The 9,551-nt window shown below is 40.6% G+C and overlaps 1 pseudogene; it reads left to right on the forward strand.

The window, feature by feature from the left end:
* Positions 1-571: 571 nt before the first annotated feature.
* On the forward strand, positions 572-7,062 carry LOC130865135 (poly(rC)-binding protein 2-like; annotated as a pseudogene).
* The last annotated feature ends 2,489 nt before the right edge of the window (positions 7,063-9,551 follow it).

The raw sequence follows: 9,551 nt of genomic DNA on the forward strand, positions 1-9,551 counted from the left end.
ACAAGCAGGCCTTTGGCAACAGAATCAAATGCCTTGAACATCATTTCAATTAAGTTTCACTCCAATGTGGTATTCAGTATCTTAAAAGTATAACTAGCTTGTTGTTAAAGGCAGTTTCAATGTATGGTCATGTGGCTTGACACATAAGTTTTCAACTGTTTTCTGGTTCAAAACAATAAAAACTTAATTGCAATCAGACTTCAGATCCTTAGGTTTGTTTTTCCCAAGCTGACAATTTTCCTTTACCAACACCCTATCTCAAGTTAGAGCCAAGGTTCTCATTCATTCCCATGATCACAAAGGTAAGTGAGTCTTGGCTTGACTATGTGCTGACTCCCTGAAGTAATGCTAGACATGGAGCCCCAAATCACACAACAATGGCAAGAAATGGTAAAACCTTATTATAACTGTGATATTCAGAGGTGATTAACTGGGAAGTTAATTAGAGCAGATCATTCGGTTTGGAACTGGTTATTGAATCCTGGTGGCCTGACAGAGGGAACAGGATATAACTTGTGTGTTCTGTAGTGATATAACACTGCACTGTGGACTTTTCTTCTGATTCCCGGCCATGTCTGGAATTAGCTTCCAGATTCGAAAACCGTAAACCTAAAGGACTTCTTCTTAGATAAAGTGCACCCAATTTGGGTAGTAGGTTTTAGTAATAAAAACACACAGTGAACAAAACCCTGCCATATTGCTAAGTGATGATGTTAAGGGAATTAGATAAGAGATTTTTCTTCTTCCCATTCATAGTCAACAGATACCTACACTCCCATTTCACTGCAGTACTCTTCTGGGCCACCCAAAAATAAAGGAATCCATGTGTGCATCTTCTAAAAAGTGAAAGCAAATACTGTGGTATGTATACACTATGAAATACTACTCACCATGAAAGGAGGACAGTCCTGTCATTTGCATGATTATGGTGCAACTGGAGATTTTCTTAAGAGAAATAGGTCAGGTACACACAGGGGAGAGTCACATGCTCTCACTTATACGTGGGATCTAAAAGGTTGGTCTCAAGTACAATGGTTATTATTAATGTGTTGTGGTATATTGGGAGAAGTGATGGTTAAAATCAGGTCCTAAGTTGTGATGATATAGAATTCAAACTTATTGGTATGCTCTTGCAGAGGAAATGACAAGCATTAACAAATCAAGAAGTTAGAATAATTGAATTTAAAAGTTTTCACCATAAAGAAGTTACAGATGTTGGAGGAGAAATATTTGTGATTCCATTTAAACAGTATACAATGCATTGCATATCATCACATTTCCCAGGACCAATCCTAATCTCATTTATTTTGCTATGACAAATGCTCTGCCAATAGTGGCACAGGGGAGAAAAAGGCTGCTATTCATCAGTTTTGGGAGTCATGTATGCAAGGTCTTCAGACAAAAGGTCATACCACGTGCATAATAAAGTGCAGAGAGAAACCAGTGCACCCATGCCACCTGCTTCTTTGCTTGCCGAGCTTTCTTCACTGTTTATACAGCTCCACGGCCTAGAGAATTGTCCTAACCGAAATGAGATGGGTCAAGTAAAAATCAAGACAATTCCCCATACTTGCCCACAATCAATACTATCTATAAACTTTTTCAATTGAAACTCTTTTTTGAAATAGGTTGTTTTAAATTAACATTTAAAGTTAACTATCACAGTATAGTACTACTATGTAAAATTTCATCAGTTTATATATTATATAAAAATTAATCTTGAAGCAACAATTAGTGTTGCTCTTCCAAAAGCCTTCTATATCACTATGCCAATAGAGATGATGTTTCTTTCACTCTGATATTACTATTTTGTCATAAAAGTCAGGTATTTATAAATAAGAGGGGAAACTTTCAAGGGTGGTGCCTTTATTTTTGTTCAGCAATTGTATGATGTCAGTATTTATAGACAGCTCCATAGTTGTAGATGGAATGGTTTTGTGTTTTTGGGACTGCATTGATTTGATACATCGTGGTAGAGCTATGTGGTAGGATAAGCTACTCATCTTCCAGCAAACAGAAAGCTGAGGGGGGCGGATAAAATGGACACTGCTGGACACATCTCCAATGACCCTCTTCCTCCAAATTGACACAGGTTCTAAAGTTTCAACACCAGCTTCCAATAAAATGCTCAGTACATGAGCCTATTTGGTAAATTTCATATTCATCTTTTAACTCTTACCAATCACAAGCTTGTTATTCAGCCGAGGTTGTATCTGTACTGATTTGATTTGTCTTTTGCATTTTCAGAAAGATAAAAATATTTCACTTTAACAAGGATAATATTAATCTGTATTTTGAAAGACCCACATTAATAATTTTACTTGTATGTGATTATTTAAATTAAACTGAAAATTGCAAATGAAGAAAGTATCTTTTGCCTGTGTAAAGTGTTCACCTGTGATTTTATTCTCAAAATCATATTTATTCCCTTGTCTTTACAATCAGTTTCTTTGTCTAACTATAGTTCCTTATTACATAGGGAGGTGAAATATATTGGCAAGTTGATTGTATTCATTATCATCTTTTCTTTTGTAATGTTTAAATCATAATTGTCAGTCTAAAATAAATTATGTAGTCAGAATTTGCAAAATGACATGATTTAGAAATTCTTTTAAAGTGCATTAGGCTCTGCAGTCTCCAAGAACATTTTATATTTTCCTGCTACTATATAATCCAGCATAAAGAATCTGTAACTCAAAACTTCTGAGCAATAAAGTTAACTTATAGGGATTTTTTAAACAACTTGTTGCTTGCCTTCACATTTGTTTGTTTTATTAAAATAGACTATTTTCTCACACATTATATCCTGATTATACTTTCCCATCTTTCTACTCCTCACATTTCTTCTCCATCTTGCCTTTCCTCTATATCCACTCCCTTTCTGTCTCTCATTAGAAAAGAACAGGCTTCTAAGAGATAACAACTAAGCATAACAAAACATAAAATAATATGAAACAAAAACTCTCATATTGAACATGGGTATGGCAACACAAGAGGAGAAAAAGAGTACCAAGAGAAGGCACAAAAAATACTAAGCTAATATCTATAGTATATATGCAGAAGACCTGATGCAGACCTATGAATGTCCTATGCTTGTAGCTTTGGGCTCTGTGAGATCACATACACCTTGCTTATTTGATTAATATGGCCTTATCCTCCTGGTGTTCTCCATCCTCTCTGACACGTACAATCTTTCCACTTTCTTAATGCAGGATTTCTTGAGTTCTAAGCGAAGGACGTTGATGGGGACCTCTGTAGTGACATTTCAAATGTATTTTAATAAATAAAGACTACCTGAAAATTCATGAGTAAAACAATCCCATTGGTCTCCCTTGCAGACCAGATTATGGTAACACACACTTTTAATCCTAGTAGCCACAATGACACACACTTTTGATCGTAGTAGGCACTCTAGTTTTCATAGAAATCAGGTGGTGCTTGCATTTAATACCAGTGGAACATCTCTTTGATCCCAGCCCTAGAGAGAAATATAAGACAGGGTGAGAATCATTTTGAGATTCCAGGAGGCAGGATCACAATTTTAGATTGAGGTTAAGGTAAGAGTTAGTGGCTGGCTGTTCTGCTTTTCAGATTTTAAGCTTAAACCCAAATTTCTCTCTCTGAGTTGTTTTTTTTTTTATTCTTTTTTAATTAAAATTTCCAACTGCTCCCCGTTTCCCATTTCCCTCCCATCCTCCCACACATTGCCCCCTCCCCCCACTCCCCTCCCCCATCCCCACTCCTCTTCTCCTCCCCCAGTCCATTTCCCCTCCCTCTCGATACTGAAGAGCAGTCCAAATTCCCTGCCCTACAGGAAGACCAAGGTCCTCCCACTTCCATCCAGGCCCAGGAAGGTGAGCATCAAAACAGGCTAAGCTCCCACAAAGCCAGTTCATGTATTAGGATCGAAACCTAGTGCCATTGTCCTTGGCTTCTCATCAGCCTTCATTGTCCGCCATGTTCAGAGAGTCCAGTTTCAGCCCATGCTTATTCAGTCCCAGTCCAGCTGGCCTTGAAGAGCTCCCAATAGATCAGTTCCACTGTCACAGTGGGTGGGTGCACGCCTCGTGGTCCTGATTTCCTTGCTCATGTTCTCCCTCCTTCTGCTCCTCATTTGGACCTTAAGAGCTCAGACCGTTGCTCCAATTTGGGTCTCTGTCTCTCTCTCGATCTATCGCCAGTTGAAAGTTCCTGTGCCATTCTCCTTGGCCTCTCGTCAGCTCTCATTGTCCGCCACATTCAGAGAGTCCGGTTTTATCCCATGTCTTTTCAGTAGCAGTCCAGCTGACCTTGGTGAGCTCCCAATAGATCGGCCCCACTGTCTCAGTGGTTGAGTGCACCCCTCATGGTCCTGACTTCCTTGTTCATGTTCTCTCTCCTTCTGCTCCTCATTATAACCTTGGGAGCTCAGTCCGGTGCTCCAGTGTGGGTCTCTGGCTCTATCTCCATCCATCGCTAGATGAAGGTTCTATGGCGATATGCAAGATATTCACCAGTATGATTATAGGATAGGTTCATTTCAGGTTCCCTATCCTCAGGTGCCCCAATGAACTAACTGGGGACATTGCCCTGGGCATCTGGTAGCCATTCCAAGTTCAAGTCTCTTGCCACCCCTTAGGTGGCTCCCTTACCTAAGGTATGAGTTTCCCTGCTCCCCTATCCAACCTTCCTTTATCCCCAATCACCCGATTCCCCCAGTTCCCCTCCATTCTTTGATGTTTAGAAGCTTGTTCTATTGTCTCCTTAAGCAGGTTTTCCTCTCCTTGCTCACAAAGTTGTTGCAGCTCCATGCACAGAGGACTGGATATCACTCAAGAGTTTTGTTCCAGGGTTTGTAAACTGCCTTTGCTGTTAGCTTTTCACTCTTCTCTTTTTGGTACCGCTTTAGTATGGCAGATTTCATTGGTTTCTAGCCCTTCAGTCATATTCCTTAATTTTCAAAATCCTTTGGACTCAAATAGTTTTCTATCCCTCCTAAAACTCATCCTTCTTTTTCACAAAACACATTTTAACTAGATGCTTTAAAAAGACTAACCATAGTTACTTTAAAAATCAATCTAATAGCTACAACATCTGAAGCAGCTCACAATATGTCTCTATTATTTAGTGTCAGACCATGACTCAGTGTTTGATACAAACTATAAGAATGGCCTGAAACATTGGTTAACCCCTCACACACTGAGGCAGCTGTCTTAGGGTTTAGTGCCTATATTAGTTACTTTTATGTTTCTTACGATAAAATACCATGAAAATAACAGATTAGGGAAGAAACAATCAATTCTGGCATACACTTTCTTTCTTTTTTTTTTTTTTTTGGTTTTTCCAGACAAGGTTTCTCTGTGGTTTTGGAGCCTGTCCTGGAACTAGCTCTTGTAGAACAGGCTGGTCTCGAACTCACAGAGATCCGCCTGCCTCTGCCTCCCAAGTGCTGGGATTAAAGGTGTGCGCCACCACCACCCGGCTTTTTTTTTTTTTTTTTTTTTTGGTTCTGGCATACACTTTCAATAGGAATGGGCCATGCGTGGTCAGGTGGCTTAGCCTCTGGGGCCCTGAGAATGCCTGGAATTCAGAAAACGCACTGCTCACATTTATGCACGTGCAGAAGCAAGAAAGAACAGGAATGGAACAGGCTATAAAACCGCAAAGAGGACAGCCAGAGCATCTGCAGCCTGCGCCCTCTCCCGCCCACCTGCCTGCCCTCCACCGCCCTCCACCCTCCTGGGGGTCTCTTTCTCTCTCTTTCTCTTTCCTCTTCCTCCACACCCTCCTCCACCTGCCAGCGGGGCCTCCCTCGCCTTCCCGCATGCCCCTATTGTTCCGCCCCCTGCCTCCCGCTTTTCCCCTTCCTGCCCACTCCCCTTTCCCCCTCAGTTGACTCGTGCCTCCAGTTTTGGCATTCACTCCCACCCGTGACCAAAGACTTGACCACTCAAAAGTCCAACTCCCTGTAACTACTAGACATGGTGTGATTGAAGGTGGATTAAATGTCACTCTTACTATCAGGCTACTTATGCATGGAAAGGAAGTTGGCAGTATCCTCGGAAAGAAAGGAGAATCTGTTAAGAAGATGCTCGAGGAGAGTAGTGCAGGTATCAACATCTCAGAAGGGAATTGTCCTGAGAGAATTATCACTTTGGCTGGACCAACTAATGCCATCTTCAAAGCCTTTGCTATGATCATTGATAAACTGGAAGAGGACATAAGCAGCTCTGTGACCAATAGCACAGCTGTCAGCAGACCCCCAGTTACCTTAAGGCTTGGCTCCTGGTCCCTGCTAGTCAGTGTGGCTCTCTCAATGGAAAAGGTGGCTGCAAGAGCAAGGAAATACGAGAGAGTACAGGGGCTCAGGTCCAGGTGGCAGGGGATATGCTCCCCAACTCAACTGAGCGGGCAATCACTATTGCTGGCATTCTTCAATCCATCATTGAGTATGTCAAACAGATCTGCGTGGTCATGTTGGAGACTCTCTCCCAGTCCCCCCCGAAAGGGCGTGACCATCCCATACCGGTCCAAGCCCTCGAGTTCTCCAGTCATCTTTGAAGTGGTCAGGACAGGTACAGCACAGGCAGCGACAGTGCGAGCTTTCCCCACACCACCCCATCCATGTACCTCAACCCTGACCTGGAGCAGTATAGGGTATAGGCACCTCTAGAGGCCTATACCATTCAAGGACAGTATGCCATGCCACAGCCAGATTTGACCAAGCTGCACCAGTTGGCAATGCAACAGTCTCATTTTCCCGTGACCCATGGCAAAACGGGATTCAGTGGCATTGAATCCAGCTCTCCAGAGGTGAAAGGCTATTGGGCAGGTTTGGATGCATCTGCTCAAACTCCTTCTCATGTTCCAAATGATTTGATTGGCTGCATAATTGGGCGTCAGGGCACCAAAATCAATGAGATCCGTCAGATGTCTGGGGCGCAGATCAAAATTGCAAACCCAGTGGAAGGATCTACTGATAGGCAGGTCACCATCACTGGGTCTACTGCCAGCATCAGCCTGACTCAGTAACTAATCAATATCAGGCTTTCCTCAGAGACAGGTGGCATGGGGAGCAGCTAGAACAGTACAGATTCACCCATAATCCTTTTCTGCTGGTCACCACCACCCATGATCCATCTGTGTAGTCTGACATTCAGCGATTCCAGGTTTAAAATAGTTTATAAATTTTCATTTTCTACACACTTTATCATTCACTCATGATTTTTTAATTAAAAGCGTTTTAATTCTTTCTCTGTTCAGCAGTTACGCTGAGATATCTGTATTTAGTTTTATAAGCTTCTCCCCCCTTTTCCTTTTTTTTGGGGGGGGGTTGGCTCATGAATTTTTGTTTGTCATGGAAATGTAAGAGTGGAATATTAATACATTTCAGTTCTATAATGTCAGGAATTAAAAAAAAATAAAAGATGGACTGGAAAAAAAAGAACCCGCAAAGCGAAACCTAGTGACATGCTTTTATCAAAGCTCCAGCTCCCAGACAGCACCACTAGCTGGGGATTAAGTGTTTAAACACACAATCTGTAGGGGGATTTCACACTCAGACCACAAGAGTGTGTCCTTCTTACATGAAAAAGAGAACTTGGCGCTAGAAATGAACTAAGACATTCCAATCTGCAATTCTTGCTCCATTGACTGCCAGAATCTTCTTACTGCAGAATGATTTTCAGTTCAGTTACATGCATAGCATTTTATACTGACTTTTCATCATGGCTCAGTCACTTCATCTTCTTTGGATGATTATTTCTTTAGAACTGAAATAATTTTGCGGTGCTCTCTGAAAATACTACTAGTAGTGGAAAAGAGAAAAGAACTTGCAATTTGTTATTAGTGCATGACTTTCTTGTCTTGTCATAATTCTGTATTTTTATAGGCCAAATAATACAAGAGTCAAGTCCTAAATAAGGAATACCCCTCTCTTCTCTCTCTGAAGGGATCCTTTGCCAGCAAAGGAGCAGCAGTTTTCGTCAACTCTGAAGAGCACAGTGTTAGTACTAAGTAGTGACAGGGTGCTAGGATTTATTACTGCTGTCTTTGTCCTAAATTTTCTCACAGTGAAGAGCTGTCATGGTTTGAGAGCTGAGGAAATGTGTTTCTTTCAGGATACATTTTTGATAGAATGCAGACCTTCACCACTTTGATCCTGATAATTCTGCAAACAATGCAGGAAATAAAGAACAACTCAAAGCCTTGTTCGTAAAACAGTGCCATAGAGTGCCAGAGCATGTTGCATAGATTAATGCTCATTTACCTTTGATTCATTTACCTTTGATACGTAAGACTAGAAAGAGTTGCTTTAAGTTTTATATGGATCAATTGATTATATTTCTTACTGTGATTTAATTCATGGACTATATTCTTCCATGTGCCAAATATATATATATATATATATATATATTTTGGTTTTTCAAGACAGGGTTTCTGTGTGGTTTTGGAGCCTGTCCTGGAACTAGCTCTTGTAGACCAGGCTGGTCTCGAACTCACAGAGATTCACCTGCCTCTGCCTCCCAAGTGCTGGGATTAAAGGCGTGCGTCACCACCGCCCAGTGCATGTGCCAAATATTATCAAAATTCTGATTCCACTCAAGTACATAAAAGTGTATAGTAATAGCAAAAAACAAAAATAATAGGAAAAACATAAAATTAGATGCCAATTTTGTCAGTTTCATTATCTTTATACAGAAAACCCACAATTTAGTCCAAAATGCCCTGACTATATTCTAAGTGCAACCAAGAGTTGTAAACACAACAGTTAACAGGCTATAAACATTGCTTTCGACTCAGGAGCTTGATGCTGAATGCTTTGGGAACAGACAAGAAAAGATATTTGGCCTTATCTTTGATGATTATTCATATAAACAAAAGAATCATATACAAAATGGGATTGTTTATTTTTCTGAACTACTTAGATAAATTGTCACTTTCTAGTGAAAATCCTCCCTATACATCTACCTAGTCTTATTTCTGAACTGCCTATCTATCAATAAAGGCAAAAATAAAATGTTACCACCTATAGCACATTCTTTCACTTGAACATTGGGTACATGCAGTTTTCTATACTTGAATCATCACTCTTTAATCTTTCTATAGGACATTTTCAGCCGTATGCAAGATCATTCATATGCATCTCTTCTTAAGAAGAATTTGAGTCCTGCTTTCATACAGTTTACAGTCCATAATGTGGATCTCTTGTAGTACAAACTGTATAACACATGATCTAACCTTTGAGTCTAACCTCTGAGTTTTTATTAGTTACAGAGCTGTTTAACATTCTTCTTCAGCAGTGAAAATGAATTCCATCTATTTTCTTCAGAGGACACAAGTTTAGGGCCCAGTATTCCTGTAAGGCAGCTCCCAAGCATCAGTTTCAGGAAATCCAATGCCCTCCTCTGTCATCCATGGGCATCTGTGTATACATGGCATACACCCATATGGGAAGACAAATGCACATGAGTACACATAAGTTACTGAAAAAGAGAGAGAGGATTCTTAACCACTATAATAAGAAAACCATGACAGTTGACTTCACATGGTCAGAATCAAATCTATGACAT

The sequence above is a fragment of the Chionomys nivalis genome, chromosome 23 (assembly GCF_950005125.1).
Source record: "Chionomys nivalis chromosome 23, mChiNiv1.1, whole genome shotgun sequence".
NCBI lineage: Eukaryota > Metazoa > Chordata > Mammalia > Rodentia > Cricetidae > Chionomys > Chionomys nivalis.